Source organism: Babylonia areolata, chromosome 3 (assembly GCF_041734735.1).
Source record: "Babylonia areolata isolate BAREFJ2019XMU chromosome 3, ASM4173473v1, whole genome shotgun sequence".
Taxonomy (NCBI): Eukaryota; Metazoa; Mollusca; class Gastropoda; order Neogastropoda; family Buccinidae; genus Babylonia; species Babylonia areolata.
Genome location: NC_134878.1, coordinates 19,091,457 through 19,109,406, shown reverse-complemented (window position 1 = coordinate 19,109,406; position 17,950 = coordinate 19,091,457). Strand labels below are relative to the sequence as shown.

At 43.5% G+C, this 17,950-nt stretch overlaps 1 protein-coding gene across 1 annotated transcript in view; it reads right to left on the bottom strand.

Moving 5' to 3' along the window:
• The window catches only part of LOC143279818 (serine/threonine-protein kinase NIM1-like), a 43,129-nt gene extending 32,851 nt beyond the window's left edge, over nt 1–10,278 (bottom strand). Inside the window, exon 1 of the mRNA XM_076584015.1 lies at nt 10,082–10,278. The gene's annotated coding sequence lies outside the window, so the exon portion shown is untranslated. The remainder of the gene's footprint in view (nt 1–10,081) is intronic.
• Nucleotides 10,279–17,950: the final 7,672 nt, after the last annotated feature.

Below are 17,950 nucleotides of genomic sequence, written 5' to 3'. Positions count from 1 at the left end.
TGGACAGTGTACCAACGACATGCCAAGAAGCTGAACCACTTCCACACAACATGCCTAAGGAAGCTACTGAACATCAAGTGGCAAGACAGGACCCCAGACACGGAGGTGCTTGTAAAAGCCACCCTTCCCAGCATCTTCACCATCCTGATGCAGTCCCAGCTTCGCTGGGCTGGACACGTGGCGCGCATGCCAGACCATCGGCTGCCCAAAAGGCTCTTCTATGGCGAGCTGCAACAAGGGAAGAGATCACACAGAGGTCAGAAGAAGCACTTCAGAGATACTCTGAAAGTCTCTCTGAAAGCGTTTGACATCAACCTTGACTCCTGGGAGGAATCTGCAGTGGACCGTGACAAATGGCACGCTGCTGTGCACAAAGGTGCCAAGTTGTGCGAGGCCAACAGGACTGCTGCAGCTGTTCAGAAGAGGAAGGCCAGAAAGTCACGGGCAAACAAGCTCCCTGGCAATGATATGCCTGTCTTTGTCTGCCCCAACTGTCAGCGAACATTTCGTGCGTAGATTGGACTATTCAGCCATCTGCGCACTCACAGATAGATTCATGAGAATCCCCCCCCCCCCCCCCATCACCACCACCCTGCCCCCATCCCCCAGCTGGATGACAACGATGGTCATCATCGATCTCGATGGACACACACCACTCTTACTCTGCACCTGCATGTGTATAGGTATGCACGTGTGTGCGATTCTTTCTATTTGTGTGTGTGTGTGTGTGTGTGTGTGTGTGTGTGTGTGTGTGTGTGTGTGTGTGTGTGTGTGTGTGTGTGTGCGTGTGTGCTTGCCAGCACCGCGAGCAGCCTGCCTGCCTATCTTTCTCTGTCTGCATCCGTGATTAGTGGCGGAAGGGAGGGGCGAGGGTGGGCGAATCTCTTTTTCCCACACTGTTAATCAAATTAATTATTAACTAACCACAAAAGTTTCAATCCACGCAATTAAAAAATACATGTTGTGCCGTCATGAACAACGTTGCCTCAGCTATGTAATGTACCGCACTATTAACACGCCAACGATAGCAATGGGGCAGAACGGACACTGGAAAGAAAAGACGGACACACGGATACAGACCACCTGTCTGTCTTTGTGTATATATATATATATATATATATATATATATATATATATATATACTTTTGGTATACTTTCAACCTGAGGGTAACGAGTTCGAATCTCGGTAGCGGCGCCTGGTGGGTAAAGGGTGGGTATTTTTTTCCGATCTCCCTGGTCAACATATGTGCAAACCTGCTTGTGTCTGAACCCTCTTCCTGTGAATACGCAAGCAGAAGATCAAATACGCACGTAAAATATCTTATAATCCATGTCAGCATGGAAACAAGAACATACCCAGCATGCACAACCCAGAAAACGGAGTATGTCTGCCTACATGAGGGGGTAAATAAACGAAACCGTCATACACGTAAAATGTTACATGTCTGTCTGAGTGAATATGTGCGCATGCCTGAAATCTGATTGAATGACACGGGAAACGAATGATGAGCACCCCGCAATGGCAGCTGTCAGTTGGCTTTACCGAGGTAAGCAGCCTGTTGTGCAATTTGTAAAGCGCTTAGAGCTTGGTCTCCAATGGAGAATATGCGCTATATAAGTATCCATATCATTCATTCATTCATTCATTCATCCCCTTCCCACTATCACCACCCACCCACCCCGCGTGCCACACTGAGAGAAAGTAATACATCCCCATACTTTTCTGACAGGGAAGGTGTAGGAGGGGGTGGGCGTGGGGGTGAAGAAGCTGCGTTCTTGTCCCCCTTAAGAGTCCTGGTTACTGAACCTTACACCTACCCCTTCCCACCCACACCTCTTCTCCCGTTGCTGTGGTATTTCAGAAGCAAAACAAAACATAAGCAGAAACAACAACAAAAAATAACAACGAGCAAGGTCAAAAACTTTGCTCGGTGTCGCTGACCGGCTGTCACAGTGCATGATGTAGCCACTGCCTCGTAGAGATCGATACTGTTGTTGAGTGATCATGAGAGCGCTGAACCTGTGATTAACTGACAAATAAAATGCCCCCGAGAAGGAGCTTGGTGAGGGAAATGGGAGATGGAAGGGGTGGAGGTGGGGGGACTGATTTTCTCAACTAATAATTTCTTGGTGACGAGGTAGGTACTAGTACAAGGTAGGAGGAAGAGGACGGGAAATGAACAACAGCGAGGTGTATGAGGAAAAAGGTAGGAAATGAAGAAGAATTAGGAAGTAGCAGCAGCAATGATAATCGTCATCATTACGTCATTATCATTACATAAGCATGACCTGACGCAATAATGATATTCGTCGTATGGATTTTTTCTTCTTATTTCTCATACAATGCCCCGGGCGCCTGACTGTCATTTTCACCCTCACACTGACACACATACACGGATACTATCACCCTGACACAAACACACGGACACAAAATTCCGGCAACCAACACTGTGGAGGATGGTACCGGGGTGGTGACTGAGAGAGGACAGACACAGACAGTGACAGACAGACGGAGACAGGCACGACAGAAGACAAACAGCATACAGCCAGACAGACGGAGCCACCACTGAGAGAAATCTGAGAACCGATGGTCAGACATGATCACCCAGGGGAACAATTCATCGTATCAACAACCAAACCACAAGCCTCTCCAGCGCTGCCAGTCTCCTAGGTAACTGACCCTCTTCGCTCGCATACTGGTGTATTACTCAAATCAGCTCAGCCTCTGGTCTTCAGGAGCAGGCTGATTCCAACAAACAGAAACCGGCATTATTTACTGTGTATTGTATTGTATCGTATCGTATTATATTGTATATGTCATTTTGTATTGTATTGTATTGTATCGTATCATATTGTATTGTATTGTATTGTATTACACTTTTGTCACAAAAGATTTCTGTGTAAAATTCCGACTTCTCGCCGTCTCAGGGAGAACGCGTCACTACACTTGCTGAGGGGGAGGGGGGGGGGTACACTCTCAGAGTAGCCACGCGCTCTTCCTGAGAAGAGCAGTCCGGATTTCACACAGCTAAATCTGTTGGTACAAAAGAGTAATACAATACAATACAGTGCAGCGCCACCTTTTTTTTTCTCTCTCTTTCTTTCTTTCTTTTCCTGCCTGCAAGAGCATTTTGTTTTCCTATCAAAGTGAACTTTCCTACAGAATTCTGCCTGGGACAAACCGTTTGTTGCCGAGTGGTCTTTTACGTGCGCTGAGTGCATGCTATCGACAGGACCTTGGTTTATCGTCTCATCCGATTGACCAGCTTCCAGATCACAACTCGTAGTCAGTTGGAGGGAGGGTGGAGGAGAAAACACTGGCGAGTCGAGAGTAGGCTAGCTTCCCATGCGGACTTGTTATCACTTGGCCAACTTTTCACAATTGTCAACTTGTCCGTTTTCAATGTCCTGCTTTGTGTTGATGTTATCGTTATAGATCGGCCAGGTTATACAAGAAAGGACAGGGGTGGGTGTGAGGGATGTGGTGGGTTGGGTCCTGAGGTGTTGTGTCGCCAAACCAAATTCCCCTCTGTTCGCATCGCTGTTCCGAAAGATCGCCTGGGGTGGTTACCTCTGATACAGAAGATTTTTGTTGTTGTGGGGATGCAGTGGGATTGCATATGCGGCACATAATATTTACTGTTCATATCGGAGTGCGGGCCAGCCGACAACGAGTGCCAGTGTTTTGCTAAGGCCGGTGTTTTTTTCTTTTCGAAGAACTGTTTCATCTGGCTGTTCAGATTGCTCTCTCTCTCTCTCTCTCTCTCTCTCTCGTAAATAGACATTGTTACCTTGGCTTTAACATCACTACTAAGGTTAGTACTAGATTGGGACAGATCATCTTGTAACAATGGGAAAGAAAGCTGTAATCGAACTTTCCAAAAAGCTTTCCAAAATTTAAAGAAATGACTGCAGAAACTTTCTTTGAGATATTTGACTTTAAAATTTAACCCCTTTTGTTATATTCGTCTGAACTGTGGGGCTTAGATAGAATGGAGCACATGGAGAAGGTTCACATGATGGCCCGCAAAAGATTCCTGGGAGTTCCTTTGCAGACTGCAAATAAGATGGTGTATTTGGGAAGATACCCTCTTTATATTAATTCATATACTAACACTGTCAGATACTGGTTTAAATTGCTACAGATGGATCCAGACAGGCTACCTTTCAATGCCTATCAAATGTTGCTTGATATGGATAAAACTGGGAAGAAATGCTAGGTATCAAAGATCAGAGAAATATATGTGAGTCAGGATTTGGTATTGTGTGGCTTCATCAGGGATTGTAGAAGCTTTTTTGGGGTTTATTCAAACAGACATCAGAAGATTTCTTTATTCAAGAATGGTCTGGTACAATCAGAGACAGAGACAGATATTAAAGTTATAGGTCTTTCAAAACTATTTTCGAAAAAGAAAAATACAAGTATCATATATTGATACTTACACTGTTTTAAAAGTTGCCACTTCACAATTCAGATTCAATGTCCTGCTGCTAAAGTACAATGTGTTTCATTACAGTGAATGCGACCAAGACAAATTATGTCAATTTTGTAAGGCACAAGTTGAAGATGAGTTACATTTCTTATTTGAATGTTTCATGTACTGGGACTTAAGAATGACAATTTTTGAATGATTCAGTCTATGTAGCACGGTCTGAGCTATTCAAAGCAACTAACAATATCCATTCGTTTAATGTGTCAAGATATCTTTTTCATGCTATAAACAGAAGGAGAAAAATGATAATCTAGAATGCCAGAAAATAATGTTATCATATTACCAGGCATAGTGATTTTTCACTTCACGTCATTGCAGTTTGATGTTCTGCTCATGGTAACGAAATCATATTTATGATATGTTTATCACTGTACTATTTGTATTTGCCCTTTGACAGATTTGGTTCATCTCATGGCTTTACACTTCTTCTTTTTTGTGCCGGTGTGTGTGTGTTTGTGTGTGTGTGTGTGTGGTGTGTGTGTGTGTATACCTATGTATGCAGAGGTATTTCATTTAAAGTGTGCTTTTGAATGTCATCAATTCCTCCGCACGCAGGATATACATCAGTGAACCTCTGTTTTGACCCCTTCCCAACCCAAGCTCTCCTTTGTATTGGAGGCTGATGTACATTAAAAAATTTCTAAGCTCTCTCTCTCTCTCTCTCATCAGGTGACCCCCACTTCATCTGTATTTCACGACAACGATTAATGTCTCAACTACATGCGCTATATCTCATCACACCCCATCACCATTACTACCACCCGCCTGTACAATGAGGAGAGAGAGAAAAGGGTGAAGGAGAAGAAAAAGAAAACAGAGCAAGCAGTCAGAGAAGTACAAGGACAAACAACTGGTGGAAAGGGGTTAGTTGAGGGAAGAGAATGAGAAACAGAGACAGAAAGAGAGTGAACGAGTGAGAAAGAGCAATGGGAGACAGCGACAGAGTAGAAGAGAGACAGGGAGAGACAGAGAACATCTCGTTGACAACAAAGGAACTCCCCCCCCCCCCCCCAACTCCCTCTCCTAAAAAAAGAAGAAAAGAAAAAAAAAGGAAAATGAATTTGCATGGGGTATAGGCACTGACATTTTTTCATCAAACACACAAGTTCCCACAGTCCCTCCAAAACCACCCACAGCTATATCATTGTACCCCCCTCCACCTCCAATTCTCCCTCACCCACAGGTGTGTTAGCAGCGACAGGCACAGGCGGCAACTAAGTGATAAAGTAGGTAGGCCTCGCACGTAAATGGGCAGCCAATCAGGCAATACCTTCCCGCCCATCGCCACCACTTGAGGGGCAGTCAGATCAGACTGTCGGTGACACACACACACACACACACAGTGGCTGAAAGACAGAGGTAGGGTAGAGAAAGTGAAAGGAAGAGAGTCCGATATGAGGGGCAAGTGAAAGCTAGGGTATCAAAATATGAGAGGTCTGGGAAATAGAGGAAGAGGATGGATATATAGATGATGAAGACATAAAGGGGGGTGGGAGGGGGGCAGGGGAAAAATGAGGGGGGGGTGGGGGGGGGGGGGAGAAACATAATGCTGCACATTCCTTTGAGAACTGAGTTTGGGAGAAACTCCCTCCTGTCCAAGAGTGCAGCCTGATAGGATAAGTGTCAGTCCCATTCTTTCCACTTCTTCTCCCACTCACACCCCCACCCACGCACCCAACCACCCTCCCAACAAATCTCCCGCTTCCCAGCATACCTCCCCACGCACCTCCTCCCCCACTTCATTAGGAAGTTAAACAACAACAACAACAACGACATCAACAACAACAACACACACACACACAGTCTGAGAAAACAGCTGGCCTGCACTCTTGTTCCTTTTCCCACACTATGAAATCAGTGACTACCCACCCTGAGCTGAAAGGCAGTCACAAATGACCCCTTGTCTACCTGACAGCGTAATGATCAGGACTGTCAGTCCATTACTTCTAGTGTACTTTTCCATGCAGAATGGAGAGGGTCCAAAACATTTTTTTTTCCAGTGAGCTGGGGCATGATTATATGGCAGAAGGAAAAGTGATACCTATGCACATGTTAATGAGACTGCACATATTGTGCATAGCCTATGCATTGAAGATCTGCATGATGGATCTTGTGAGAGTATGTGTGTGTCTGTGTCTCTGTGTGTGCCTGTGTGTGTATACACACATGTATGTGTGTGATGCATGTTGGCTTTATTGGAGTGCATAAATAATGACCCATATTAGTTGTGAAAGCATTTCCAGCTGAATGAATGAAGCTGTATTATACTGATTTGTATTGTATTGTATTGCATTGCATTGCACTGCATTGTATATAACAAGCGACATGCACCATGTGTGCTCTGTGTGTGTGTGCATGTTTGTGTGTGCACATGTATATGTGCAAGCTTATGCGCACATACACATATGTCTAGAGGTATTGTATTATTCTTTTTTTGTCACAACAGATTTCTCTGTGTGAAATTCGGGCTGCTCTCCCCAGGGAGAGCACATCGCTACACTGAGAGCGCCACCCTTTTTTCTTTTCTTTTTTTTTCTGCATGCAGTTTTTGTTTTTTTGTTTTTTTCCTATCAAAGTGGTTTTTACTACAGAATTTTGCCAGGGACAACCCTTTTGTTGCCGTGTGTTCTTTTTACGTGCGCTAACTGCATGCTGCACATGGGACCTCGGTTTATTGTCTCATCCGAATTACTAGCGTCCAGACCACAACTCAAGGTCTAGTGGAGGAGGAGAAAATACTGGTGACTGTGCCGGGATTCAAACCAGTGCGCTCAGATTCTCTCGCTTCCTAGGTGGACGTGTTGCCTGTAGGCCATCACTCCATGTATGCACATACTGCATGTGTTTGTAGAAAGACATGAATGTGAATCAGGATTACAATATAACCCACTTTTCTCAGAGATTCCAAGACAAGATTTTGTTCTATTCCTCCTTCCCAACAACTGGCTTCCACCAAGACTGAGGTGGTTAACAGTGTGTAAAACACACCACATCAATAAAGATCTTATAGTATTAGACTTGCATGTGTGGTGCCCAGCCTTCCTAACCGATCAAACTGACTGACTGCTCCATTCACCTGCTGATGTGACAAAAGACTGTGGTAGTGGCTGGCCTGACAAAAACCTTTTTTAAAAGTAGTCTGTTCTCTTTCAGTTCATGCCCTTATGGTGAATTCACTGAACATGGCCACTGTCTACAAGTTCAGGGGGTTATTTCAATTTCATACACGAGTGTTGGTGACGTCTGACTGGTCACCAGCAAAAAAAAAAAAAAAAAAAAAAAAAAAGAACCAGCAAGACCCTGTTTGGTTTCTAGACTTAACCAGGATCTGTCACTTGTCACTGGTTAGTCAGTAAATTATGTAAACTATGGTTTTAAGCATGTCAAGACAAAACAAAATCATATCTTATGTAACTTGTAAGTTAGTAAATTATGCAAGTCTTCCTGGTTGTAAATTATGATTAAGAGACAGCAGAACAAGATAAACATCAAATCAGATTAAATCATATTCATTCAGGCAACATGTAAAATTTCAGAACACAAAATTGAGAAACATGAAATTATGTTAAATCCAGCTTACAGATCTTCAATGTACACACACACACACACACACACACACACACACACACACACACACACACACACACACACACACAGCCCTGGATCAAAGAACATAACTTCCAGGAAAGAACTATTCAGCTGAGTCTGCCATTCTCTCTCAGTTCCAGTCCTCAGCTTGCCAAATTTCTGTCACCTTGCTATCGAAGCATGAGATCTTATAATTAAACTACTGCTAATGAGCTCTGGAGCTGTGGTACAACAATGTTACCTTGGGCCTGGTGTTGTTGAAGACGTAAGTATTGGCACACTGAATGTAGACAGCATGTAAGCCTTCATGGCAAAACAGTTACAATGCTTCCTGGATCAGCACTTACATTGCTTGGCAGAAGTCTTGGCTAAACATTTGAATCTGTGTGTGTGTGTGTGTGTGTGTGTCTCTGTGTGTGTGTGTGTGTGAGAGAGAGAGAAAAGTGGGGGGGGGGGGGGGGAGTGGGATCAGCCTGCACTGAAGATATTATTCAGTCACACTTCACAAATACCATCAAATGTTGATTGCATTTCCACTCTGGCAGAAGGTTTAGTTGCCCCAGATAACTGGAAGTGTATTTTAAGCCCTGGTGTGTGTGTGTGTGTGTGTGTGTGTGTGTGAGTGCTGTGGGATAGGGTAGGTGTTAAACTGTGGGACTGAGAGATCAAGTCAGTGAAGCGATCAGAAGCTCTGATTCACAGTATGAAAATCATTCCTTTCTTCATTTTCCAGATCACACTTTGAGATGCTCAAACAAGTGTGAATTTCATGCATATACATACATGCATTGTAAAAAGTACAAACTTGCATAGTTCATTAAACTATATTTTCTCCTAAGTCTGACAGGTAATCATTAGAATATAAAACAATGCAAGAATAACAATTAAATGAACATGAAACTTTATTTCCTCCTGAAAACTTTGTTATATTTACCTCTTCATTGCTCGTTGATATATCATATAAGCTGTGTACATACAGTATGAATAAGTTTACTTTAGTTTATGATTAAATAATGAATTTTCCTAAATAATGTTACTTCAAGTTCAACACTTTAATATGCATAATATAGTATACATTATACAAAATAAAGGATATAAAAAAAGTCTGCCTTCTGTTTAATGTTACCTGTAGATCATGTGCTGAACTACGGCCAATACAGATTAAGAGCTCCAGAGCAACATATTCCAGTGTCAGACTCAGAGTATTCAGACAGTTTGGGTGCTACTCTTGTCATGGCCTCCATTAAAACAATGTTATGTTTGGGTTTTTCATTCCTAAAATACAGCTTAATATGATATGTTATTATTTATTTTTTTGAATGCCATGCCTCCTTGATATTGCTGTCATTTCTATCCACAATAATACCATAACAAACTAATCCTATCAAAGGACCATGTAACATTGACAAAATGAACATATTTATAAGAATAAAAAGAAGAATTACTATAAATGCACAGAACCTAAAAAAAGAAAAGAAAAAAAAAAGTCCAAACTAATGTATGTCACCATATAATCAAGCAACCGGAGCTTCACATTGATACTTTGTTCTTCCTCTTTACGGTCATCTCTGTAATTCTGCTGTATATTCCCAAACAAATCAACATAGTGATAAAGCTATGTGTCATTACTTCAGAATAAAGGAAGGGCTTTATCCCAAGAGGCAATTAACGATTCCTGTCGATTGTCAATTAAGCGATCTATGCTGGCTGTGTGAGTGAACTGGTTACGCTTGACATGACAAATGTTGCCGTCTGTGTCTGATGAGTGGGGTCAGCTGGGCACTGATCAAGCTTCGATCGCCACTAACATAACAACGAAATCTCTTCAGCAGCACTGATTACCTGATAACTGTTTTCAACCTTTCATACTTCTTGGTTGAGCATATCTAGTCAGGTATATTACAGGGACACGTGTTTGTTTGTTTTTTTCTGCCATGTAGCCGTGCCCACTTGATGATCAACCACACAACACTAAAGAACGTCACTTAATTTCAGCTTACCTTTTTCAAGCATTCTCAAGATCGTCTGCTTCGGAGAGTCCTGTCGTCACACGCACGCGTGTATAATAACCCAGGAAAGCGGTTGTTCCTAGAGATGACACACATTATGCAAACAGCAAACAGACATGCACAAGTGCCTGAGAGGCCATGACATGTTTCTCCTTTGAACTTATGTACATTGTCCCCACACACTTATGGTGCGGATCCAACGCAGCGCGATCTCGCACGCAAACAGGAACCAGACACTATTGACGTCACCTATAGCAACTAGCGTTACGCCATCTGGCGGGGAAACCCCTCGCCGTTCCCTTCCAAACGATGAAAACAACTTGCTGAAAAGCGATTTTCGTTGACAATACTTCAGTTTTGTCACAAGCACTGTAGGTCCGGCCAAATTTTCAAATTCATAGCAGAAGCCTCGTATCTGCAAGAATGGCAGAATGTAATAAAGTAAGAAGCCACACCAAATATCAAAGCGGCAGTTTTGAATTTTAAAAAAATTCCGCAATTTTAACCAGTCTCACAAAATGGCATTTTGGAACCCGTGTAGAATTGCCACTGATGCATTCTCATGGTCAAAACTCACCTGCGTCTGGCAGGATGGCATCTGCCTCAGTGGTCAGTGAGGAGCATGGTATGGTGTGTTTACAGTATCATGAGCTGTTTAGAACAGAATCAGGGCTGGGCGATCTTTCCTCCTTCCCGTCCCTTTCTCCTTGGCAGTGCCTGGTTCCGTGAGAAAAGTGCTGGATTTGCAAGTCTAGCACTGTTGGTCCCAGATTGGTGTGTTAACTTCAATCAATTGGGAATGCCCTGGGTCGGAAGATAGTTTGCATACTGCGCCAACTGGTCAGGAGGATAAAATGAATAGGCAAGTGGAGTTTCTTCCTTTTCCTTGCTTGGAGCAGGCCGGGAGAGCCGGACGGTCATGATAGTATCATGGGAGCTGTGTGCTGTTAAAGTTAGAGAAATAAACACCTCAATTCATCTTTCTAAAAGACCCTGCTGTGGTACGAGGAGAGAGTGGATTGTGCACCTATCCTCTGCCTGTTATCCTACTCTACCCCCTATTCCTTCTTCAGTTCTCCTTCTACTTACCCCTACCCTACCACCCCTTTAACATCTACAAAAACATTTAAGATATTATCAGGTTCAGTTGAGGAAAGATTGTAAACTTACAAGACAGAAAATGTTAATAATAAATCTTGATAAATGACAGCTTTTGATAAGATTATATATGAAAAAAAAGCTCTGTCAGATTAAAGACGATCAGGGATAATGTGCTCAATTAATGCTAAAAACGATTCTCCTTTTAGATATTTTTCAGGATTTGTGTGTGTGTGTGCGTGTGCCGGTGTGTCAGTGTGCAATGTGTGTGTGCGTGTGTGTGTGTGTGTGTGTGTGTGTGTGCGTGTGTGTGTACATGATGTGTTTCAAAACCAATATTCATGCATCACTTTATGTAATTGTTTTCTTGTTTGATCATTATTAGTAATAAGCACAGCTGGAGTCCAGCTGAAGCTGCGGCAGATGCAGGATTCCTGGTTGAGCAACAAAGCTGATGAGATCCAGGGCTTTGCAGACAGGAACCGACATGAAGAACTTCTATAACGGCCTGAAAGAAGTCTACGGTCCCACCACCTCCAGATCTGCTCCACTCCTCAGTGCTGATGGTTCTACCCTAATCACTGACAAGGACGGGATCCTTGAGAGGTGGGCTGAACACTTTGACAGCGTACTGAACCGCCCCTCCACCATCAATGATGAAACCATCGACCGACTCCCCCAGGTGCTAGTCAGTGAGTCGTTGGATGCCATTCCAACTTTGGAGGAGACCCAGAAAGCTATCCGTCTGCTATCCAATGGCAAAGCCCCTGGCTCAGACTCCATTCCAGCTGAGGTCTACAAAGAAGGTGGTATGGCGCTGACTGAGAAGCTTCATCAGCTGTTCCAGCTCATCTGGCAGCATAAGGCAGTTCCACAGAACTTCAAAGACGCTTCCATCATACACCTGTACAAGCGCAAAGGAAATCGTTAGGCCTGTGACAACCATCGTGGAATATCCCTGCTGTTCGTTGCAGGCAAGACTCTGGCCAGAGTGCTACACAACCGTCTCATAGCGCACCTTGAGCAAGGTCTCCTTCCAGAGAGCCAGTGTGGCTTCCGGAAAGAATGCGGGACTATCGACATGGTGTTTGCTGCCACTGAGGCAGCTCCAGGATAAGTGTCAGGAACAGAACGCCGACCTTTACTCCACCTATGTCGGATCTGACCAAGGCCATCGATACTGTTAGCAGAGATGGCCTTTGGAGAATCATGGCGAAGTACGGATGTCCCAGAAAGTTCATCATGCTGGCCTGAGTCCAAGACAACGGGGAGACTTCAGAACCATTCCGTCTCCAACGGAGTCAAGCAAGGGTGTGTTCTTGCCCCCACCCGGCACCCTGTTCAGTCTCATGTTTTCAGCCATGCTGACAGATGCCTTCAGAGACGCTGACGTAGGCATTGGCATCAGGTACCGCACAGATGGCTCACTCTTCAACCTCAGGAAGCTTCAAGCAAAAACAAAGGTGAGGACAGACACCGTCAACGACTTCCTGTTTGCTGATGACTGCGCTCTCAATGCTGCCTCCGAAGCTGACATGCGACACAGCGTCGACAAGTTCTCTGCTGCCTGTGACAACTTTGGCCTCACAATCAGCACAAAGAAGACTGACTGAGGTGATGCACCAGCCAGCTCCAGGAAAGCCTTACGTTGAACCAAACATCTTCATCAATGGGCAACGACTGAACGCGGCGGTGGACAAGTTCACATACCTGGGCAGTACACTCTCTCGCACAGTTGTCGTCGACGATGAGGTGAATGCCAGACTCGCCAAAGCCAGCGCTGCCTTCGGCAGCCGACTCCATAAGAACGTTTTGAACAGGAGAGGCATCACCCTGGAGACGAAGCTCAAAGTATACAAGGCCATAGTTCTCACCACACTGCTCTATGGATGTGAATCATGGACGGTCTACAAACGCCACGCCAAAAAGCTGAACCACTACCACACCACCAGCCTCAGAAAACTTCTTGGCATAAAGTGGTAAGAGAAGATCCCTGACACAGAGGTGCTCACTCGTGCAAACTTGCCCAGCATCTACACCATCTTGATGCAGGCCATGTAGTTCGCATGCCAGAGCACCGGCTTCCCAAGAAACTGCTGTACGGCGAACTCCAACATGGCAAGCGCTCCCATGGAGGCCAAAAGAAGCCGCTTCAAAGACACTCTGAAAGCTTCTCTGAAGGCCTTCAACATCAGCCTCGAGACATGGGAGCTGAATGCAATGGACAGACCAAAGTGGCGTTCAGCTGTCCACAAATGCGCCAAATCCTGCGAGGCCAACAGAATCGCTGCAGCAGAGCAACGCAGACAGGCCAGGAAAAGCAGTGCCAGAAAGTCCCCGACAGCCGCCAGCATCCCCTGTCCACACTGCGTCAAAACCTTCCCGGGGCGCGGATTGGCCTGACCAGTCATCTGCTCACCCACATAGCCCAACCCACCCACCCCCAGGATGACTAGATGGTCCTCGTCGATCCCCACGGACGAACCACACAATTGTTTTCTTGTTTGTTCTTTATTAGTAATCAGCACAGCTGATCGTACTAGTTCTAAGGTACTGAAGAATGAAAAGGTTCAAACCCGGGAAACAGTCTTAACACAGCATCAAATGAAAACCTGGCAGTACGTGTTATTTTGATTAGATTCTCTCTCTTTCTCTCTCTCTATATATAGGGTAAGAGATAAGTACGAGTTCTTTCAGTCTGATGTAGCTAAAAGGCACGACATTGTTTCTGCTTTGTCGTCTAATGATGACCTCACAATACTGTCAATAGCTAAATTTCTTGTAGAAGCACAAAGAATAAGATGTAGTCTTACTATTCAGAACAATACCAGAGTAAATGAGGGGGATAATAATGTATAATGTCTACTATCTTATGTTCAGACTGTAAGCCAGATAATAAGGTAGACAATGAACAGTATCGTTGATAGAATGGATGGTCGAGTAATGGTGTTTTTGTCTTTGGGTTTTGTTTTTGTTTCTTTTTTAATGTTTGTTGCTTCCATACTGTAAGGATGTTGCATTTCGATAAAAGCTGTTTTGTTTTTCTTTGTTTACATGTTTTGTTTTGTTTTGATGGATTAAGCAGAGTGTGGTATGGTACTTGTGGTGACATGAGAATTAACCCTATCACCCCCTTGTCAATAGACCTATGCAGGTAATGACAATAAAATATCAAAGCGTCAAAGCGTCTCTCTCTCTCTCTCTCTCTCTCTCTCTATATATATATATATGTGTGTGTGTGTGTGTGTGTGTGTGTGATGTATACTTTCTCTCTCTCTCTCTCTCTCTCTCTCTCTCTCTCTCTCTCTCTCTCTCTCTCTATTCAGCACTAGATTATCTTTTTCGAAGGCTCTGGATGACATACGAATGAAAGCGCGGAAAGGTGTAATAGAAATATTTAGAACGTTATGGAGACTTGACGATTTCTCTGTTAGTATTTTCTTAAAATTATTTGATTCACAAATAAAACCAATTCTGTTATATGGCTCTGAAATCTGGGGATTAATGCAAATTTCACCAATAGAAAAAGTGCACATGTTTGCTTTAAAAAAAACTTCTTAATGTGAGTCCAAGATCACCAAATGACATGGTGTATGGCGAGACAGGTCGTTCACCTCTGTATGTATATTCCTTCTTGTCATGTATAAAGTACTGGATCAGACTTACAAGAATGGATGAAAATAGACTTCCTCGTAAATCTTATAAAATGCTTCTATCGCTATGTGATCAAGACAAAGAGTGCTGGGCATCGCAGGTACGAAACACTTTGTATAAATTTGGATTCGGCTTTGTTTGGGAAAATCAAGGTGTAGAAAATGCAAGAGGATTCTTGAATGATTTCAAACAAAGACTGATCGATTGCCATAGTCAAAACTGGCACGAACATCTTCACAGCAGCAGCAGGTTTAGCGTTTATCGAAATTTCAAATCATCCATATCACTGGAATCTTACTTTACAGCAGTTAAAAATAAACACATAAGAGATGTGCTTATAAGGTTTAGAATAGGAGCCTCGGATATCCGTACACATAAGATGAGATTTGCTTTCGTCAGTCCAAACGACCTGAAATGTCCACTATGTAACGCTGGTATTGAAGGCGAGATACACACTTTATTTTACTGTAAATCTCTTAACGATCTGCGACATAAATACATTCCATGTTGGTACACGAAACATCCCTCTGACAAAAGTTTAGAATTTATAATGCATGACACAAAAATCCTTCATGATCTAGGTCGCTTTATTTATCACTCTAATAAACGTCGTGCTACTTTATTATGATAACGGGCACAACCTGAGTTATGTTATGTTTAAAACAACGAACGTACATGTTTAAGCGGACTTGCTCACGATGGAAGGCATTTACCTTTTTGAATTTTCGATTCATGTGTTTGCATGCCCGGTTTTACAAAATCGAGTCTGCGCGCGCGCAAGTATGTGTGTGTTGGGGGGCAGGGGGGGGGGGGGAGATGTGGGATGGGGTGTGGAGGTGTGGGATGGGGTGTGTGTGTGTGCTCAACATTGTAATGGGTCAGAAGGCCTTCTACAATAAAACATTTCTGAGTTCTGAGTTCTCTCTCTCTCTCTCTCTCTCTCTCTATATATATATATATATATATATTAAACAGAAGTAAGCCGGAAAATAGAGTATGTTGTGCGCCGCGATCACCGCAAAGTTGAACAAGACCCGGCAATTGAACTTCTCACTGAAAAATTCGTCTGTTAATTTGACGGCGTTCTTGGCTGCTTATAAAGCATTTTAAAGATGAAAGAACGAATTTTTCAGTGGTGGGTTTGACTGGATTTATTTTGTCTTGACTCGGAAGCGCAGTAAAGCGTCAAGAAAAATAGGTAAATTTTGAGCCACAATTTTTTGAAATGGAGTAAAATATATCAACTGGAAACTTAACCGACGTAAAAGTAGAGAACGTGATCTTTTATTTGATAGGTCTGAAGTCGATTGGTTGTAAAGAGCAATGTCCGTAACCTGTTTTTGCCTAGTGTCACCAACCCTCTCAGATCAGAAGCAGACGTCGGTAAACTTGTTTCCCGCGCTGCGTTTTTAAGAGCGAAGGATGCTCCACTTCGGCCGATCAGTTTTACTCACACTGTCTTACGCACACAAAGAAACCTGACTGGCAGGAACGAACAAAGGTGGTTTTATTTTCTGATGCATCTTTTAGCTCGATGTATGCAGCCAGTATTGCGCTTGCTAAGGCGAATTGAAAAGTGATGATAAAAATACGACCCGTCAGTCATAGTTACACAGCCTTATATAGTGGCCAGACCTACCTAATACACACACACACACACACACACACACACACACACACACACACACACACACACACACATATATATATATATATATATACAACATATAGTATATATCACGGCCTACTATGATGGTCACGAGAATGTCTTTGGTATCTCCAGCCTATCACCGAGCAGCAATTATCTCAGTAATAAAAATATTGATAAATATAGGCCGACAGTCCATATACATAAACATATGATACTCAACACGCCGGCCAGAAAACAAACATTGCATGGACTTACTTAGCGCCACAACACTGAGCAACCAAGTCAGTGACCGACTGATTATAAAGATAATAGTCAAACGAAACTGTGTGCATTCACTCTCTCGTCCCTCTCCGGCCCACCTCACCTGGCTCACCCCTCTCGATCTCCACTTATCTATCTCCGTCTCTAAAAACCAAATGCAGTTGGGGGAAAAGCATACATCGTTCCGTTTGCTTTTGACTGAACTCACTGACTGAGAACCCGCCATCGGTTACCTTTAGCATTTTGACACTGTCAATCTGCGACTCGGGAGAGCCAGGTGGGTTAGCCGGGAACTCGTTCTTAGATAGGATGAACACACTCATAGAGTCATACTGAACTGACACACACACACACACACACACACCGCACTCACGAGCTGCCGGTGGGATTCAGAACTAAAGCTTGACTCGAAGAGCCGCATATGCGGAGACAGACTAGGGTGAAGAGATAGCCAGCATTACCCGTCTCCGTGCTTTCTGTTTTGCTACACACTGTTTCACGTCCTCTGTTTTCTAAACAAACAAAAAGTTATTAACGTCGGTGTCAATCAGTTTCACTGACGTGACAACTGAATTAAATACTAATGAACTGAAACTGTCAGTGTGTTTTGACGTTGTTTTGACGGATGAAAAAGCAAAAATAAATGTACTGAAAAGTTAAAAAGAAAATGGAATAAACGTCCTTGAGGAACTGTGTGGACTGAAACAGACATGCCATATCGACTGACTGCACCACGAAAACAGAAACAAGCAAGGAACCATTCAGGGTAAAGTACTCACTTATAACCGACTGAAAATCTTATACCTTCTTACTTCCCTTCCTGGTCTGAGACCCTCACCTCGTTTGTAATCTATCCTATGGGATTCATTCACGGACAGACTGTTATTTGTAAACACACCCTCTCCTGTACAGACGTTGAGTAATAGCCTGGGTGCTGTATAGTCCTTCGGATGTGTCGCAAAAAAAAATGAAGAGGTCCCGCGTGCAGCATGCACTTGGCACCGTGACAAAGGATCGACAGTACCAAACGGTGGCTTGTCTGTCGTACTTGAATAGGCAAGCAAATATAAAATGATAAAACACATACAGACATCTGAAAAAAGAAATTACGCGCTTTTTGTTGTTGTTGTTGTTAACGTTAAGCTGATGATACGGCGCATTCTTCCTTTGGACATGCACTATTGAGCAACTGAATT